Raw genomic sequence first — 21,522 nt, 5'->3', positions numbered from 1 at the left:
CAGTCTCTTGGGATTGCAATTACTGGATAGAGCCACCACCCTCCCGTAAAAGTTGTTACCGGTGATAGTTATGTTTTTGTAGGTTTTGCACAAAAGCATCCTTAGTAGCATAATACAAAGATCTATATTCCTTAGTAAGTGACAAGAAGAAGTGGCAGTTTGTAGGAAATGCATTTCTTGACATGTGTAATGACAGGAAATCAACTAATTGTCACAGTGCCTTCACAGTTCAAGTGATTGATAAATTGATGTCAGCATAGCCCAAAGACTTGGTTTTCATACGAAAGAACTAACCTCTATCATGCATAGAGACAAAGTCTCTAATTCTAAGCCCAACTTGCTTATAAAAATACCAGAGACATATGGTGTGATGAGGAAATGTCTTACTGTGGGATTTGAATCTAAAAACCACAGAATTAAGTAACATTAGTTGAATGGCAATGCTTTCCCTATGACTAACTTGGCATTTTCCACAATCACACTATAAAACTGTATTGCTTTCCTGTTAAATGGAAGTTATAATATTTTCTAACTACAAGCATTCACTGGTGCTAAACATGTAACCATTATTTAAATATCTGATACATATTGAATACCCTTTATTGCTAATGACAAGCTTAATGTTTTCAATGTCTAATCTAGACAGGATAGGAAGAAACAGCTGTTCTCTAGTGTGGTAGTTTGAGAGCAGAAATAGAGGAAAAACACTTGGAAAACCTGAACAATCCTGGCTTTGTACTAGCTTTTAGGCTGACTCAATGTGGCACAAAATTCAAAACAATTAGAAGAAACCAAAATACGGCCAATTATGATTGATTTTTCTGGCTGTCACTTACTGGCCACTTGAAACCGCATTGTTTTAAAACAATTCTTAGCTATTTAACATTGAGGCACAAATGGCAAAGTGTCATAAAACTATGCCTGTATACATTTTAGGGGTCTGCAAGATGGCTCAGTAGGTTAATGTTTTTATCATCAAGCTTGATGGCACAAGTTCAAATACAGGGCTCCATATGATAGGACAGACAAAGTTTGACATATTGCCTTCTAATAGACTGGATTGTGCGCACGGGCACGCACGTGCACACACACACACACACACACACACACACAAGGCCCAAGATTAAGGTAATAGGTATGATTAGATTTGGAAACTCAAGAATATAAGCACCTGTGCCCTGGTAATGGCCTGATAGCAGTTGGCATTGCCAATGACTTAAAATTCTTCCAGGAGAGCTTAAGGGTTCCATCCTGTAATGAGGAACAGGCAGAACATAAAACTCTGAAAAGAGAAACTACATCCAAAGGTAGCAAAAAACTGGTTTGAAGTGATAAGGAAGAGGGAATAACTTTTTGAACTCTTCCTACATGGAGAACCTATGTGACTAATAGTTCATTTGCTTTCTTATTTTTCATCTTTTGTATAAATTGCCAATAAGAATTAGCATCTGCATTTTTAAACATACCAAAAATTCAGAACCAAGATCAAAGTCTGTTAGGATCTGAATAAGATTGGTCATAGTGAGGTAACAAAGGCCCAGAAAGACAAATATGGTATGTATTTGCTTATTTGTGGATATAATCTGTTAAGTCAATGATAAACAAGCTATAATCTACAGAACCACAGAGGCTAGGTATAGAGTAAGGAACTAGGAAAAACAGATAGATATCCCGAGGAAAGAGAAATAGAATATATATTTATGGATGGGGAAGAGTTGGAATGGGAAGATCAAGAGGAATAAGGTGAAAGCATATGGGGAAAGACAGAAAATGACAAGGGCTATGTGAAGGGTAGGATGGAAACCTAATATAGAACAGTCTTGATAAAACATATATATATATATATATATATATATATATATATATATACACATATACATGAAGAGCAGGTAAAAGAAACTACCAGATAATGGGAGAGATGGAATCTCAACTGGGCCCCAAATAAAGCTTCTATTATTGGGATTAGCTTACGTCTAATTGAATTGTTGGCCAAAGGGGTCTCATGAGAATCTCATGAAAGCAAGGGCCTATTGCTGAAGACACCTACACAACTCTTTGAACACAGAGAAATCAAGTTGGTTCATTCAGCCCCAAACAAAATGCCTCTATCAAATCCCTCCTCTCAGGGCTCAGGGAACCAAGAAGAAGAGGAAGTAGAAAGAGCATCCTTGATGGAGGGGTTTGCAACCCCATAGGAAGAACAACAATCCAGCAAGATTTTGCTGAAGGGACCCTGATATAGCTGTCTTGTATGAGGCTATGCCAGTGCCTGACAAATACAGAAGTGGATGCTCACAGTCATCTATAAGATGGAACACAGGGCTCCCAATGGAGAAGCTAGAGAAAGCACCCAAGGAGCTGAAGGGTTCTGCAACCCTATAGGTGGAACAACAATATGAACTAACGAGTACTCCCAGAGCTCGTGTCTCTAGCTTCATATGTAGCAGAAGATGGCCTAGTCAGCCATCATTGGGAAGAGAGGCCCCTTGGTCTTGCAAACTTTATATGCCCCAGTTCAGGGGAACGCCAGGGCCAAGAAGTGGGGTGTGTAGGGGAGCAGGGCAGGGAGAGGGTATAGGGAACTTTTGGGATAGCATTTGAAATGTAAATAAAGAAAATATATAATAATAATAATAGAAGAAGAACAACAACAACAACAATATCAACCAACAAGACCTCCCCCCCCAGAGCTCCCAGGGACTAAACCACCAACCAAGGAGTACATATGGAGGGACCCATGGCTCCAGCTGCATATGGAGCAGAGGATGGCCTTGTTCTGCATCAATAGGAGAAGAGGCCCTTGGTCCTGTGAAGGCGTGATGCCTCAATGTAGGGGAATGCCAGATCAGGGAGGTGGGAGTAGGTGGGTGGGTGGGGGTACACACTCATAGAAACAGGAGGAGGGGTGATGGGATAGAGGATTTCTGGGGAGGAAATCAAGGAAGGGTCTAACACTTGTAATGTTAATAAATATAATATCCAATAAAAATGTAAAAAAGAAAGAAAGAAAGAAAGAAAGAAAGAAAGAAAAGAAAGAAAGAAAGAGTATCCTCTGAATATATACTATGACAGTTTAGTGTGTTGATGGGCTTCTTCAGTGTGTGAACAAGTGGGTCTCTATTTTTTGTACCATCTTTTGGGCTCTTTTACTTCCTTTGTTTGCTTTGTCCAATTCTGATGTGTTAGTTTTTGTTTTCTCCTATACTTTTATATTAATATTATTATTATCATTTAGAAGCATGTTTGTTTAGAAGAGAGAGGGTAGATCCAGGTAGGAAGAAAAGTGGCAAGGAACTGAGGGGGGTGAAGGAGGGAAACTGTAATCAGAGTACATTCTGTGATAGAAAATTCTATTTTATTAAAAACAGAGAAAACAATGGCAGAAAACGAGAAGCAACATATGTATTTTCTAACCCACCAAAAGTTCAGGATCAAGATCTGCTAATGGTCTTTACTCAGGGTTTGTTATGATCTGAACACAAACTATATCCACCCCTCACAGGCTCCTATGTTGGACGTTAGATATCGACAGCTACTAATTTGGTCATTTATGCAAACTTTGGGAGGTAGGGTTTAGTTAGAGGTAGAGCATCATAAGAGGTGATGTCTTGTTCTTCCCTTTCTTGCTTCCTGTCTGCCACAAAGGGAAGAAACCCTTATGCTACATACTCCCATTGCCATGATATTGTTTACCCAAGTTCCATGGATTGAATGATCCTAAACTTGGAGCCGAAAATAAATCTTGGAGCCAATTAATTAAATTAATGAATTAACATATTTTCCTTTTTTTGAAAGTTGATTCTCTTCTCATACAATATATCCAACTTACAGATTCCTCTCCCTTTCTTCCTCCCAGTTCTCCTCCACCTCCCCTTTCCTCCCCGCCAGATCTAATTATTTTCTGTTTCTTATGAGAAAAGAAAAGGCCATAAGAGATAACCATATATGACAAAGTAAAATATGATAAAGTAAAGCAAAACCATCACATCGGCGCTGGACCAGGCAATCCAACAGAAGGAGAAGAGCCCCAACGGAAAGTACAAAAGTCAGAGACCCACGTTTTCACATACTCTGGATTCCCATAAGCTGAAAGCTCTAAGAGATACGCAGTGGACATGGTAACAGGCTCTTATCTCGTTTCTTGCTGCTTTGATCTCTGTGAATTTTATGAGGCTATCTCAGTTGCTTCAGAGGGCCTTGCTCCATCCCCTCTGGCTCTTTCACTGTTTTTGCTTCCTCTTCCAAGGAATTTCTTGATTCATGAGTGAAGGGCTTTGATGGGGTCATCCTATTTAGAGCTGTATGTTTCAACGACTCTTTCTGTGCAATGTCTGGCTGTGAGTCTCTGTGTTTCTTCCTGTCTGATGCAGGGAATGCTTCTCTGACAACTGGCTAACACTAAATCTCACCTCCTTTAAGTTGTTTTCTCATGCATTTTGGTCTTAGCTATGCAAAAGTCACTAAAACAGGTCCCTACGGGGATGGATTATCCAACCTGGAAGAGCCTCCTCTGAGAGCTCTGTGTGTAACAAGGTCTTCTGAATTTCTTTTTATGACATTCAGCCTTTCACAGCTGCAAGATATGTTCTGCATTAATTTAAGAAGGGACATTTTGATAATCACCTCTGCTTCCCTTTGGCTCTTATTTACTTCATGTGAGTCATCAACATAAGTAAAAGGAATTGCACCTATCAGTGAAGTCCACATGCTTGAAATAACTGTGGGATGAAGATGGAATAATTTCATTTACCAGATGCCTCGCAATGAGAATTTGTATTTGATTGGGGACAGCTGTTTTAATAGGCAGCTTGAAACAAGAAATGGGCACTGAAGTGACAGCAGACAGTCCTCAAACTGTTTCTGTGTAGAAGAAGCTGCTAACAGGGGGTTTCCATGTGTGCTTAGGGCAATGCATAATTGCTTGTGACAACCTTTGGACTGGGAAAGATTATTAAAAGATGCTCCTTGAAAGATAGCAAAGGAAGGGAAACATGGCAAAGAGACATACTGAGCTTAAGAGCTAGGTTCCCTTGAGTATGTAATATAAAGCCATCTTTCATTTTAATGTAGACTCGGGGAATCTGTCTACATCTCTTTTTTAAAATATTTTTGCTTATTTCTGGTGCCTGTAAAGACCTTCAGAGTCCTATGCATTGGTGATCTATGAGAGGCAAAGATACAAGACATGGAAATAAAAACCAACAGAAGGATATATGAGAATATTCACTAACTACATTGCTTCATGGGCTACATTGCAACTTTTTCATCAGTGACAAAGCACACATACAGTGCTGAACTCATAAAATTATGGAAGAGCTGAGAAATTCCTACGGCCTAGTAGAGTTGTAGCTATCCTATTATGACAGCTTAAAATAGATCACTCACATGTTCCTGGTGAATCTGATATACATTCACCGTGCTCCTGGTCTAAAATGCACAGTACACAGAATCATATGCAATGCACAGCAGTGGATAGATATAATAACTTTTACTAGCTCATGTAATTACTATAGTTTTTATCACTTAAATGTTTATTCCTTACAAAATATACTTACAAAATATAAATGTAGTGTGAAACATTGTGTCTTGTTTTGGTGTGAGCGATCTCATTCATCTTGTATGTCCTGTATCTCTTGATTGCATCAGGATGCTGTCTCTAGTGACTGACCAAAATCCCTGGATGCCACTAGGCACTCTACAGGATGTTCTCACTACTGCAAACTTCCTAGCCCATGTGTGCATCCTTGCAAAGCACAGCACTGTATTACAAAAATAAGGCTAGCGAGTTCCGGTATAGGTGTAAGCAGCTAGACACATAGAAGTAAGAAATTTCTAGTTCCTTTCTCTGTAGCCCTTGCAGATCCTTGCACTTGCTTTTGTTTTATACATCTGCTGACATCTTGGAACTCAAAGGCAAATGCAATTCATCCCAACAGCAGTTCAAGGCAGAAGCCAGTTTCCAAACCCCAAATGAAGTTTTATTTTTAGTCAAGCTAGAACAGGGAATATTGCTAGACAATGACTTTTACTGAAGCCTTAGAATTTGATGAAGCTAGGTATTTTGTTGAGACTTTATTTCCTTTAGATCCTTGGTCAACACAATGTTGTCCTCAACTTATGGCTGAGGTGAAACAGGCAGGCATTAATTTTGAGTTTGCTTCAGAAGATTCCCCAACGCTTACTCCAGATATATAACTGAATCTTACATGAAAACTTACTCATTTCGTGAAGAATGATAAAGAAAATGAATATAAAGAATGAGAATATAAAGAGAGTTAAGACATGTCATAGTTTCCTTCTAGAGATCTGCTGTTAGCAGAAGTGATCCCCGATGAAGATGAAGAAACAAGTTCCTTGGGTTGTTCTCATCTGTCTTTTCAAACTCTTTAGCTTTCTGGAATGAGGTAAAGGCAAGTGTTCACCCTAGATGTCTCTGCTCTCCCATGGAGCCTCAGAGGTGACCTCTCTGTACGCATTGCCTAGTAGTTAATGACCACTAGTTTAAGGGCCTTGGGCTTTGCCTCTGGCCCTTAACCAGCATCTCCTCGTTAACTGGAAGGATGTGTTTCCCTTCTGTTTCTTACCTTATATATATATATATATATTCTCAATAGAACAGAAGGTACCTTGGCAGAGGCAGACAATGTTACCCTTTCAGCGTCTCATTTGTAAATAACCCTGTTATGAGTAATAGGAAGTGATCCAGCTGGTTGTAAAAAGACACAGGTTTAATGGGCAACTCCTGGTGGACTAATGGTTTTGCTGGAGAAAACATTGCACCTGCAGGACACATTGCTCCGGTGTTTGTTCTGAACATAATGAGCCTGCGTTCAGGCAGAGATGTGCACACGCCTCTCTGGGAGTTATAAACCTTGAAATATACAAAGGGAAAAAATTTTAAAAACAAATCCAGCACATTTTTCTCCCCAGAGGCAAGCATTATTCTGTCAGAGCATCATTCTTACCCACAGTTCAGTAATTTCCAGGTGCAAGGTAGAAGTGCCTTTATACACAACATAATACCCCTTTAAAAATTTACACAGGGCCCGTACGATTTATGAATATGGTGTGGGAATATGGCTATTGTTACCTTTTATAGTCATTACCACGGTGTCCTTCTCTGACACTTGGAGAGTATAGTGACTATCACAGCTTATGGTATTTATTTAATAAAAATTCAGTTTCTTTTTAATGGGAGGTCCTAATGTTTTATGCTTATTTAATGCAACTGAATAAACGTTTCTGGGGCAATTACCACAGTGATATATTTATTTCATCTACAACTAATATCCCTGAAGCCAGTTTCCATGTCTATATTGCTATCTTATTCCCACATCATGGCTCTGTGACTGCTGTCAGTTACTGTAACACAGTAGTTAAGGGCACATGTGCAGTTGATAAATGACAGGAACCCTGTTCACTGGCTTGAGAAAGTATCGGCTTTTCTGTATGTCATTTTTTTAGTTGTAAATGTTGAGAAGTAACTGTTACTACTTTAAGATTACAAGAGTCAGAAGGAAGATTCTAGTAGATAGAGAACTGGCTTGATCTCCCTGTGACCTATGATATCATGTCTTCAGCAATAGGGGCTAACCATATTAAAATGAGATGGTAATTTCAAACCCACTCCTCATGCTACTGTGTCCTCTGATTTCAGTAGACCTTTATGTATGAGTAAAAGTCACTGATATACAGAGAAACTGTGTACAGTTTTTTAAATTTTTTTTTTGGGGGGGGGGTGTTGAGACAGGGTTTTTCTGTATAGCCCTGGCTGTCCTGGAACTCATTTTGTAGACCAGGCTGGCCTCGGATTCAGAAATTCACCTGCCTCTGCCTCCCAGGTGCTGGGATTAAAGGCGTGCACCACCACCGTCCGGCCCTTAAATTTTTTATTGGTCATTTTATTTATTTAACATTTCCAATGTTATCCCCTTTCCTGGTTTCCCCTCTGCAACCCCTCATCCCCCCCTGCTTCTATGAGGGTGCTCCCCCACCTACCCACCCACTCACCTACTATTGCCTCAACACTCTAGCATTCCCCTATGGTGGGGCATCAAGCTTTCATAGGAGCAAGTGCCTCCCCTCTCATTGATGCCAAATAAGGCCATCATCTGCTACATATGCAGCTGGAGCCATATACCCCTCGATGTATATTCTTTGGTTGGTGACTTAGTCCCTAGGAGCTCTGGATATGTGTGTGTATGTGTGTGTGTGTGTGTGTGTGTGTGTGTGTGAATGTGTGTGTGTGTGTGTGTGTGTCTGGTTGGTTGATATTGTTGTTCTTCCTATGGGGTTGCAAACCCCTTCAGCTCCTCCAGTCCTTCCCCTAATTCATCCATTGGGGTTCCCATGCTAAGTGTGATGGTTGACTGCAAGCATCTATATTGGTAAGGCTCTGGCAGAGCCTCTCAGGAGACATCCATATCAGACTCCAGAAGCAAGTACTTCTTGGAATCAGCAATAGTGACTGGGTTTGGTGGCTGCATATGGGATTAATCCCCAGGTGGGGCAGGCAGTCTCTGAGTGGCCTTTCCTTCAGGCTCTGCTCCACTCTTTGTCCCTATATTTCCTTTAGACAGGAACAATTCTGGGTTAAAAATTTTGAGAAGGGTGTGTAGTGCCATTCCTCAACCGGGTTCCATGCCTAACCTCTGGACATGATCTCCACAGGTTCTCTCTCCCCTTTGTTGGGTATTTGAGCTAATGTCATCCATGTTGGGTCCTGGGAGCCTCTTGCTTTCCTGGCATCTGGGACTTTCTGTTCTATATGCCCCTTCCCCATCTCCCATTGCTACACAACTCTATTCAATTTCCTGACCCTTTATACATCTCCCCAGTCTCCTCCCACACCTGATCCTGCCCCTCCCTCTTTCTTCTCCCCCTACTCTCTTCCTCCCAAGTCCCTCTTACCCTCTATCTCCCATGATTATTTTGTTTCCCCTTCTCAGTGGTACTGAAGCACCTACACTTTGGTCTTCCTTCTTCTGGAGCTTCATGTAGTCTGTGAATTGTATCTTGGGTATTCCTAGCTTTTGGACTAATATCCACTTATCAGTGAGTGTATACCATGTGTGTGACTGGGTTACCTCCCTCTGGATGGTATTTTCTAGTTCCATCCATTTGCCTAAGAATTTCACGAAGTCATTGATTTTAATAGCTGAGTAGTATTTCATTGTGTAAATGTACTACATTTTCTGTATCCATTCCTTTGTTGAGAGGCATCTGGGTTCCTTCCAGCTTCTGTCTATTATAAATAAGGCTGCTATGAACATAGTGGAGCATGTGCCCATGTTATATATTGGAGAACATTTTGGATATATGCCCAGGAGTAGTATAGCTGAGTTGTCAGGTAATACTATGTCCAGTTTTCCGAGGAACCGCCAGACTGATTTCCAGAGTGGTTGTACCAGCTTGCAATCCCATCAGCAATGGAAGCATGTCCCTCTTTCTCCACATCCTTACCAGCATCTGCTGTCACCTGAGTTTTCTGTCTTAGCCGTTTTGACTGGTGTGAGGTGGGATCTCAGGATCCTTTGGATTTGCATTTCCCTGATGACTAAGGATGCTGAACGTTTATTTAGGTGCTTCTCAGTCATTTGAGATTTCTCAGTTCAGAACTCTTTTTTTTAGCTCTGTAGCCCATTTTTAATAGGGTTATTTGTCATGAAGTAGACTAGAGTTTGGTTGAGAAAAAAAATACTCTGCCGCGATAGAATATAATTGCTCATTGTGAAACACAGAAGCAAAGAAGGGAGAGTCTGGAGGCTGGAAAAGACCAATCACTGCTTCGAGGGCATGGAGAAATGGACTGCACGACGCCATAGATATCCTCTCAAAATCAACGTAGATTTTAAACAGACAGGGCCCTTATCCTATGTAAGATAGTTTCATACCAAATATCTGATTTTCTCATTCTGGTTTCTTTCTCTAATAATCCTGACAAAGGCCTGCAAATGACAAACTCTTGGAAAACCAAAAGATTCCTGAGAAAGGATTATGCCACCTCCATCAACACTATTATAAAATCAGCATTCATTTACTGTAACAAAGCTTCACTGAGAATTACTCAGCTATTTTAGGTCAAGTGTCTTGCAGGTTGCACTAGTATCGTCCCTGAACTAGGCATGGCACTGCAATCATGAAATGTCATTTGATTCATTACCTACCAGCACTACTGATCCCTTACACCTCTTAAACCTTTTGAATCTAAGAGGAAAACTAATTTTTAGAGGCTCACTCCAAGCTTGCTTCTTTTCACTTGGGCATTTTGGGGAAAGAAAACAATTTAAGTATGTGTTTATTTATTTATTTTTATTTTATGAGACTGGGTTTTTCTGTATAGCTCTGGCTGTCTGGAACTAGCTCTGTAAACCAGGCTGGCCTCAAACTCACAGAGATCTCCTGCCTATGCCTCCTGGAATGTTGGCATTAAAGATATGTGCTACCACTGCTCAGCAAATTTGGGGTGTTTAAAAAACAAATTCTTTCATAAAATGTTGCTGTTAAGCTTCTCTTTAAAAGTGAATTGTGATATTTACTATGTGCAGTTGGCTGACACTGAGTATAAGTCTTTAAGGACCTGGTTACCATGGATTTTTGCGTAGCCATAGCTGCTGGACTTTTATTCTAGACTCCTGCTGCTGGGCATGGCCCTTCCCTAAAGGGGGAGTTTCTTGCAGTTTTTCTGGACCTTACATTTCAGACACAGTTATAATTACACTCTTCATTATATAGCTTCTTTTGTTCTGTCTCATTAAATCAAATCTTAATGTTAAATTTGTCCTAAGACTCCTGTCTCACACTCATTAGCATGGAGTTCGTATGTTCGTATGTTTTCTTAATTGCAAAATCTCCCAGAATATTATTGGATGGTTTAAAATGTAAAAAGTCAATTTATTTAAACAATTCTAACAACAACACCGGAGTTTCAAATTTAGGACCAAAGAAAGCATGCTGGACTCTTGAGGAATTGGAGCTACAATGTTAGCTCACAGTGTATACCTTGGTGCCAAAAGATAATTTTATTTCCATTTAAACTCCAGTGTTAAAAACTACAAGGCAAATTGTTTACTCACAACAGATATATGTTAACTACAGGCAACAGTAGCTCTGCAAGCTGGAGAGAAGACTGAATCAGGGTAAATGGTGGCTGAAAACTGTTGAAGATTACACTGTCTGTGCTGGTTTAATTAATTTTTTTCATTAGGAAAAAACTCAGAAAAAACATATCCAGCATTGCCTAGTGGAAATTATGATCATACATTAAGTCTTACTGAATATATTTGATCAGACCTTTTGCAGAAGAAGATGCATGCACCAATATACCTAAACAACTGTAACCATCTCACTTTCTTCACTTTTCTAATGAACCCTTTGAAACAGAGGACTTCAGAAGCAATGGGAATGGGGTAGGGGCTTGGTCCCCAAAGAAAAAGCTCTGCTCTCTCTACTGCTCTCTCTACTAGCAGGATTTTTTTTCTTTTTTACAAGAGGGCAGGGGAACTGGGTAATTGGCCCAGAGCCACACACTTCTGACTCATGAAGTTGTGATCACTCCTGGCTTCCCCCACAAACAAGCACTTTTCTCTCTACTCACCGGAGCAAACGGAAGTTTCCAACAGGGGTGAACAGGACCTCTTTCATCCCGAGGCTTGGCTGAGGCAAACAGCCAGTATTCCTGACATCCTGAGGTCTCTTGTCTGAGGTCCTGCAGTTGCTAGATGAAACTCTGCTTTGAAATGACTGCCAGGAGCAGGGTAAGAAGTGTGAGTGCCAGGCCTGTCAGAAGCTGGAGTATCCATTTGTACCTCTCCATGCTGAATACCTGAACTTTGTTTTTTGTTTTTTGTTTTTGTTTTTGTTTTTTTGTTTTGTTTTGTTTTGTTTTTTGTTTGTTGTTGTTTTTTGTTTTTGTTTTTCAAAGAGAACAGTGGTGCTCTCTGCTCCTGGGATGGTGGAGGAGGGGGGGGGTCTTTCTTTTCCCCCTTCATACTTGCCCAATGCCATTCAGGGTTGCCTCATCTCGGGGACACTACAGCAGAGAATCAAAGAGGGGTGACCTGTCCTTCTCCATGAATCGCTGTGTTAATTGGGGACCAGGTGCTGTGGTTCCATAAAGGAGGTACTCAGAAAGTGGTGTCCATCGAAGCTGTCAGCAAGCTAGACAAGTTATATGTTCCCTTCAGCTTTGGCCCTGTGTGGAAATAGCAATGAATCTATCTCAAGATATACTAGAAATCTAAGATTTCTGAGTAGAGTGCCTTGTAAAAATCCAATGACTTCAGATGTTAGAGTTTAAAAAAATAGCCCCTCTTTATGAGTCTCTCTCTACCCCAACACATGCATATTTTCTTCCAACTATATGGCAAAAGGACTTTAAAGCTCAGGGGAGTCCCTTTTATCTGATCCCAATTATGATATGATGATCTTTTTTTACAGTTAACTTTTGTTTTCTTAATTATAGTAAGTAGCAAACAAGCCTGTTCAAATTTATTTTAATAAATACATTTGACCCAATGTCATTTCTATATGGACTTGGGCCAGTACTTTAATAGATAGCTTAGATGTCCACGAGCCAATGAAGGATGCTTTGGTCTTGATAATTATTGTCTACACTGTCTGAATTTGTTATGTAATTACTTAATATTCCGCTTCATTTTGACTGTTTACACTTGGCCTTTGAGCACTTGGCATTTTGCTCACAGGAAAGAATTAACAAACACATCCCTTGGCTGGTAAATGTAACAGCACGTGACGGTGTGAATCTTAATTAGACAGTCTCACATCTCTGGTATGTTAGGGTCAAGAGCTTCCAAGTATCAGAATAGTGTGTTTATCTCATTAATATATGCAGCCTTGGAATTGATTATTGCAATAATAACCTTTTAAAAAAAACTTAGGGTAATTAAAATTTGCAGGGTTTCCTTTTTATGTTGGGTAAATGTTGTTTTAAAAAGCGTAAGTTGATTTAAAATGAATCTTTGGGGGTTGTGGTTTTCAAAAATCTGTGGCTCTTTCAATAAATGTCGTTTTTATGGGAAAGGCCAGAGTATCAGAAATGTGACATTGTAAAATGTGCAAAGTCAAGGCTTATGTTAAGTGGGAAATAAGCTTTGATATAAACAGCTCTTTCCCTTTGAGGAGAGGATTGGCTTGATAAGGTCTTTTTCTGAACTGTAGATTTTTTCTCTTTCTCTTTCTCTTTCTCTTTCTCTTTCTCTTTCTCTTTCTCTTTCTCTTTCTCTTTCTCTTTCTCTTTCTCTTTCTCTTTCTCTTTCTCTTTCTCTTCCACCCACCCTCCCTCCCTCCCTCCCTCTCTCCCTCTCTTCCTCTCTTCCTCTCTTCCTTCCTTCCTTCCTTCCTTCCTTCCTTCCTTCCTTCCTTCCTTTTTTTTTTTCTTCTCTTTGAATGTACTATCACGTAGCTGAGGCTGGCCCCAATCTCACTATGTTGCTTAAACTAAGCTTGAATTCCTAATCCTTCCACCTTCACTTCTTGAGTCTTGTGATTACAGTTGTGTGCCACCATGACTGATAGTTTTTAATTTAATTTAATTTAATTTAAATCTTTGAGCTGTCATTTTTCCCACATAAGTCTTCCAAATGTTGGATTCCAGGTGTGCATTGCTTTTTGCCTTTTATTTGTTCTTAAATTATATGTACATACATACATACATACGTACATACATACATATGTACATACATACATACATACATATATACATCATACATACATATGTACATACATATATAATCATACATATGTACATACATACATACATGCGTACGTACATGTATGCTTTCTCAAATGTATGTCTTTTCACTACCTCTGTTCTTGGTACCATTGGGAGCCAAAAGAGGGCATAGCATTCCCTTGGACTGCTCTTACAGGTGACTGTGAGTTGCCATGTAGGTTCTGGGAACCAAATGAGGGTCCTATGGCAGAGCAGTGTGTGCTGCTAACTGCTACATCATCTCTCTAGCCTGCCTTCCATTTCCAAGCTTTGATTCTTCTACTGACATTTGGAAAAGATAGGGCAGGAAATTACCTGGCTGAATGGATTTTTTTTTTTTTTTACTTAGATTCGCTTATGGTAAACAAAAGCATCTGTAATTCAACCTGTGGTCTGCATCTGCCTCTGTTTATCACTTATCAACAAGAGTCTAACATTTGCTATGTTTGGCTGTTTACACTGGACGCTGTGGAGCAAAACAATGAAGGTGCATTCACCCTGTGTATAGAGTCAGGGAACTCCCAAAATCAGTGGAGTGTGGAGACTAAGGTGGGGAAAACTCTGTAATTCACATGTTTAGAAGAATTTGATCTCTGAAAAACTAATAAAAATAGAATTTACTTATAATTTTAAGAGTAAAAGAATATCCACAAGACTATACATACATAAATATGATTGAATAATTAAATAAGATAGGACAAATAGACCCATTCTTACAGAAGTACTCCAAATATGTTTACATCTTCAGAAGGTGGGGCTTAACTGCTCACCCATGGACTGTAGGGTATGTTTAATGACTGGCTGATCTACTTTCATTCTCTTGCTGTGATACAATGACCAAGAACCACGTGGGTAGGAAAGGGTTTATTTTATCTTTTGCTTTGAAATTGTAATTATTGAGAAAATCCAAGGCAGAAACTCAAGGCAGGAGCCTAAAGGCAGAAATGCTTGCTATTGTGTGCAGCAGGGAGCTGACTCACAGCCAAAAATCAAACAAGGACCATGGAGGCATGCTGCATAATGACCAGTGCTGGCTCAGGCAGCAAGATCATGCTTAGCTGGCTTCTTTCCCCAGCCCTGGACCACACCTCTGACTAAAACCTCACAATGGCTTTAGATCCATCCCATAATTAGCCTCCAAACGATGACACCATTGCATACACTAGCAAGATTTTGCTGAAAGGACCCTGATATAGCTGTCTCTTGTGAGACTAGGCCGGGGCCTAGCAAACACATAAGTAGATGCTCACAGTCAGCTATTGGATGGAGCACTGGGCCCCCAATGGAGGAGCTAGAGAAAGTATCCAAGGAGCTAAAGAGATCTGCAACCCTGTAGGTGCAACAACATTATGAACTAACCAGTACCCCGGAGCTCTTGACTCTAGCTGCATATGTATCAAAAGATGGCCTAGTCAGCCATCACTGGAAAGAGAGGCCCATTGGACACGCAAACTGTATATGCCCCAGTACAGGGGAATGCCAGGGCCAAAAAATGGGAATGGGTGGGTAGGGAAGTGGGGGGGGGAAGGGTATGGGGGACAACTTTTGGGATAGCATTCTAAATGTAATTGAGGAAAATACGTAATAATAAAAAATATTTTAAAAAATGACAGAAGTCATGAGAGCAAACAGACTGTGCAGACTCTAGCACTGGGCATGGATGTGCTTAAAAAAAAAAAAAAGAATTTCATGTATTGTAAATACTGGAGGAGCTGCGGGGGAAAAGCTTTCCATGTTAGTTTTGCAACTTACCCTGAAATCAAAAATTATTCGGAGCTAAAAATTATATTCATTTTTTCTTTGTTAGTTTTGAGACAAAAACTAAGTTACATTTCTCCCCCACCCCTTATTTCTCCCTCCAAACGCTATTTCCCCACTCTCTTCCCAATTCCTAACCTCTCCTTTCATTGGTTGTTATTCAATGCATATATGCATTTCTGTATACACATATATCACAAACATAACACATTGAGTCCATTGCTCAAATAAGTACCACTAAGGATTCTGGTCTTGAAGGGAATAAAAGATTAGTGTAGAAAGTGACGATTGCTTTAGTGAGGCATATGCTGAAAGTCTAGACAACTAGAAATGACTTGAGGTTCAGTTATTGCTTCCCCGAAGCCACAAGGTTTGTTTTCTCCCAACCACCAACCCTCACCATCCTACTGACTGAAAAAGAATTCTCATAAATAATTTCTCAGCTAATTGTGGTACCGAATCAAAGTAACTGAGTTAAATTCAGTACTCTTGGGATACGTTTTCTCTATCCATGTCTCCTGGGCTTTGTCCAATGTACAGGACACATCTTTCCCTACTCCCCTGAGGCTCCATGCACTGTTACTGTTCATCCATCCCATAATACCATCTTTAAGCAAATTGCTTGCAGATTTAGGTCTACTTGCAATGAGCCTTGCACGTCTGAGACATTTTGCAGGATGCCTTTCTTTCACCTCAGAACTTTGTGCTCACTTTCTTCCATGCGATCCTCGTTCACCACTACTATAGAAGAAATTTGAAGCCAAGTAGGAAGAAGCAAGAGCAGCTGGGCTTGTATGGGATTTTAGACCAGAGTTACTATGACTCTAAAGGAAAAGTTGATCCTTACTGTGTGCTGCAGCACAGAAGCCTAGAAAAAAGCTGACTGGTTGCCTCCTCCTTTGATGAGATCCCATTAACCTTAGTACCCAAAGTAATAATGAGAGCAGCAAAAGATACTACATGATCCAATTGTCCTTAAGGACAAGGAGAAAAGAAATGCAGAATAAATATATGCTGATGTAGGATACAGTTTATTAAGAGAAGAACTTTATAACTATTAGGACAGAAATGGGCTTACATTGTACCTGCTGCAATCTGTAATTTGTGTACTGTAGTTTCTGTAGCCCTTGCAGTTCCTTATCCAAGTACCCTTCTCATTTTTACTGTTCCAATAATATATACATAGTATTTGTCATTTTTTGTATTTAAATCCTAATGTACAAATCTCTCTATAAACAACATTGAGAATATATATATATATTGAGGATATATATATATATATATATATATATATATCCACTTGATAAAATGGTAAGCTAGAAATGGAATAATAGAAGGAAAGTGTATTCAGCACAATATATTCATGGGTAAACAAACATCATCCTTATGTAAACTATGCAAAAATTCATTGTGTGGCCAAAACTGCAAATTCTATAAAATATGCAAAAAACAGTTGCATGCTATAAATATTCAACTAATAAGAAATGTTTAGCAATCTGCTGGGTATGATTCTGTATCTGCTTCCCCATTAAATTATAAAAATACAGATGAATGGAATGCATAGGCGAGTAGATGTACATGCATACATTTTTAAAAGTAGCATTACATGAAGTTATTGTTCTGAAATTTGCTTTGAAATTTTTATAAACCATGTATTACTAATCCCCTTCTATATTTAGTCTATGCAGCCTGAGCCCATTCATTTTTAACATTAAATTACATTTCTCCCCTTTTGGGGAGGGGATGGGGGTTGGCCCATCATTCCGGTGCCTGGTACTCACACCAACATACTTCCCTTTCTTTATGTGTGATAAGAGCTACGGTTGCTTTTAGCCAACAGACATTGAAAGGCAGAAGTTTCTCTGAAGAGACCTTTCTAGATCCTAATCCTGATTTAGAAAGTCCTCACAGGACAGGTTAGATCTTCCTTTGGATGAGAGAGTCTCCTGTTGGAACTGATAAAATACACAGTCATGTTGGAGAAGTCTGTGTGGAAGAAACTAAAAAGCCTTAAGAATTATAAGTGGCTTCTTGGACTTAAGCTGTAACCTCCAATGGACAGATAGAAAAAAAAAATCATCCACGAGAAAGGGACCTTTACCAACAACCCGAGTGAGCACCAGCCAATCCTGGAGAAGAGACACAGGCAGTCTGATGCTCTAAGGTGAGGTCCCACCTAAGTTTCACCATGCTTGGACTTCAAACCTACAGGAAGAGTGAGGTAGATGTTATCTCAAGTGACTTCCGCTGACAATCCTTTGTTTTACAACAATAACGAGTGAGCACATATTCTTTAAGTTGTTTCCCCATGTTTATGACCTGTCATTTCTGTGGAGTTACCTTATCTTAAACTGGGTCACACAGTGAGGTGAAAGGACTGTCCCAATGCCAGACACTGGTAAGAAATGCAGCCAAGTTTTGAAGCCAAGACTTTTGACTCCAGAATCTGTACCCTTAAGCAGCCTAAAGTCTTACTGCTATACCTTAAAGAAAAGGAAATAGAGTAATGAAGAAAGACTGAAGCTGCACCCCAGAAGGGTTTCTTTGTCCCTCCATTGCCCTGTGCTGATAAGAACAAGGGAGGTCCAGTCAAGGTGAATAAACTGGGTATGAAGGAAAACCAGGGAAATGGAGTAAGACCTTTAAGTGGGTTGGAAAGGTTCAGACTCAGTGCTCACAGGAAGGGTGGTTTAACTTGAAGAGCATAGATATTTCATCCATTAGACCCAGAAAAGGCAATGGTGTGATCAGGAGGCAAGTTGTGTGTAGATCAAAGCTCTTTCCTAATTACATCTCTCTCCTCTGTGGGAAGAGAAGCAGACCTATGGGGATTAGCAGAGTAATCTGGAGTTTTCTAGAGGACAGTGTGTAAATATAGGATTGAGAACGTTACCCGACTTGGAGCGTTCAGATGGTGTCTATGTGAAGCCAGGTGATTACTTACCCCTTTTTTGATTCTCCCCAATCCTTTACAGTACCTAATGACAGCTCTGAAATAGGCAAAACAGGGAGCTTTCCTTTCTATTGGGTGAGAACAATGAACCGAGTGAAAAGTCTATTATAGCTTGAACTATTTCCCTCATACCTTCCCCCAACCCCACGAAGAGAAACACATACTAGACACTTCAAATATCAGAGGTTCAAAGTAATATTTTAGTAATGTTGAAACAAGTAGAATATATCTTTTCAGTAAACTCAAACATATTCTGTATTTATGACCGCTTCCAATAGAAATTATTTTTTGGCACTAAATATATATGATATTGTTAATGATCTGACTATTTGTGTGTCATACATACTTTTCATATTTCATAAATTTGTCAAGATGGACTTTATATTTAATTACAGTCATGTGCAATTACAATTTCATGTACAACAGTGATCCCATATGATTACAATGTGCCTGAAAGCATCGACTAATGCTATCACAGCCATCATAAGCTCACGAATATACATTGCTTGTGTGCCTGGGTATTGCCAATGTAATCAAATTCCCTGCACTGCCAACCACATAAAAATACATCTCACACAGCAATGTATAGGATATACTTATTAATAAACAATTTTGTTCTCCTTTCTATATTTGCCATAATTTATAATTATGTTAAACGGTTTCTCTTATTTAAAATTTCATTATAAAACTTCATGCTGGGTTATACTATGCTGGAAGAGCCTTTTCCACCTCGTGCTTTGCAAGCTTTCGATTTAGTCATATTCTCTTGAGCTCCATCTTGAGTTACGATTTCTCGTTTGTTCACTGGGCACAAGGAGCAGTAGGTAGTATTATAATGCCTGTTGTTATTGGATTGCATGGCATTTCCAACTACACCCCATAGCCCAGGTGTGCAGTAGGCAACAACATTCAGTTTTTGTACGTATATTCCATGATAACAGGATTGCCAGCTGATGCATTTCTCAGAACAGTTCTCCGGAGGCACACGACGGATAACAATGTTTCAAACAATGCTAAGAGCATAATTCATCTGTTTAGGTGCTGGGGCAGTTGCTCACACAACAGTTGTTATTTTTATTTGTTTTTCCCCATATTAATTATAAATACACCACTTACTATGAAATACTAAGGAAAGAGGGAAACAGATACCAATAGTTCAAGGAAGAAACTTTCTGTTTACTTATCTCTACCAAGGAAGATCATACCATTAATGAGAACCACTGCTATTAGTTTTTATTAACCTTGAGTTTCTAGAGGCTTTGGAGTAAATACATTCTTGCAAAGAAAGTTAAATTTTCCTGTGTAATACTGATGGGATATTTTTTTTCAGCTTCAGTACAAGGTAAGTTAAGTGGAAAATTATTAGTGATCATTAAATGATCAGTGAGCATTACTATAAAATATTGCATAATCTAAAGAAGATAGCCTTGAAGTGGGAGAATGTTTACTTTAGAAGAGGCATAGGGAATAGCAGATTTAAGGCATTGTCACGTGTGTGCGAGTGTGCCTCGCTGGTGCACACACACACAAACACACAAACACACACACACACAGACACCATATTCATCCTGTTTGTGCCAATTCACTTACACATGTGTGTTTAATTGCTTCAGATATGAATATGAATGCCATCAGCCTGGTGGTGGTAGAGTGTTCATCATTTTGTAGCCTGTCATATGCTCATCTCTGGGTGCTTATCAGTTTCCTCTCGGTGGAGGTTTGAATGAGATTGGCCCTGTATACTCTTGAATGTGTAGTCTCCAGTCCATGAGAAGTCAGGGAAGATTTAGCTGTGGCCTTGTTGGTTACTAGGGCGCTCTCTCTCTCTCTCTCTCCATTTCTCTCTCCCTCCCCCTCTCTCCTTCTGTCCCTCTCCCCTCTTCTGTCTGTCTGTGTGCCTGCTTGCCTTCGTGGGAATCAGGATGTAGCTTGCAGCTACTTCTCCACGTCATGCCTGCCTTTGTGCTGCCATGCTTCCTGCTGTGATGATAATGGACTAACACTATAAAACTGTACTCAAGCCCCCAATGCTTCCTTTTATAAGAGTTACTTTGATCTTGGTATCTCTTCATAGTAACTAAGGCACTTTCATATACTGTCTGGGTCTTTGACGATGCCTGAACTATGGTTCTGGCCAGTTCACCTTACCTTCTAACTCAATAAGTACATTTGCCATGAGATGCTTTAGCCTTTAGTGGAGCCTTCTCCAGAAGGGTGAGCAGAGAGCCCAGCAGACACTTTTGACTTGTTCTTTGACACTAAGCAGCAATTTGATTCCCAGACACTTCCACCTCAGGAAGCAGCCTAATGTCTCTTCCACACTACAAAACTTCAGGGACCCTATGAGATCCATCATGTCCTCCATTCCAGAGCTTTCCCTCTCAAGGTTAAACACCCTCAATTTCTTTAATGTCCCTCATTTGGCATTCAGCATCCTGATAATCCTCCTTTAAATGAATGTATTACCATTTGTCAATGACCCTTTCAAAATTTGCTTCTGAACAGGAACATGGTAATCTGCATGTGGTCTGCCCAGCCCAGGGTAGAGAGGGGCTATTAACACTTACATCTGGGCATTATGATTCCATTAATGAAATTGAGGGCTGCATTAGCCATTTCTAAGCAGTTAGTAACAAGGGTAGAAATGATGGCTAGGGCTGGAAGCATGCTTCACCACTTTCAAGAAGGATGCAGTTTGGAAGTTAGTGAAAGTAAGAATTGCTCTTTAACTTCAGTAAGATTTTTCCTCTTCTCAGAGGACACTGGAGATTACATTAGCAACTGTGCATGTGTTTAAAACCGGCAAAGAAACCACCAAAGACCCAAAGGATGTATCAGTGTTGAGATCAGTTTCTTTTTTTCCTGTCATGTGGCAGCCATTTCTAAAATACTGATTAGATCACCAGCCTATACACGATATTATTCTACTCTGACGCATAATATTTGTATATTTGATTTTACATAAAATGCACAAATGCACATGCTCACAAAGCTATGTTTTCTGATATACGAAGCCATCTTTGGAGATCTCTCAATGGAAATAGGTATTTTCAGCACACTTTCATCTCTAGTGCAAGTC

At 39.8% G+C, this 21,522-nt stretch overlaps 1 long non-coding RNA gene across 1 annotated transcript in view; it reads left to right on the top strand.

The window, feature by feature from the left end:
* The first annotated feature begins 11,610 nt into the window (after positions 1 to 11,610).
* Gm46481 overlaps positions 11,611 to 21,522 on the top strand; it is a 76,622-nt gene continuing 66,710 nt past the window's right edge. The window contains exon 1 of the long non-coding RNA XR_001781421.1: positions 11,611 to 11,756. This is a non-coding gene — a long non-coding RNA (predicted gene, 46481). The remainder of the gene's footprint in view (positions 11,757 to 21,522) is intronic.

This window comes from Mus musculus, chromosome 14, assembly GCF_000001635.26.
Source record: "Mus musculus strain C57BL/6J chromosome 14, GRCm38.p6 C57BL/6J".
Taxonomy (NCBI): Eukaryota; Metazoa; Chordata; class Mammalia; order Rodentia; family Muridae; genus Mus; species Mus musculus.
The sequence above is the reverse complement of the archived record's forward strand: the minus strand, read 5'-3'. Positions and strand labels throughout refer to the sequence as shown.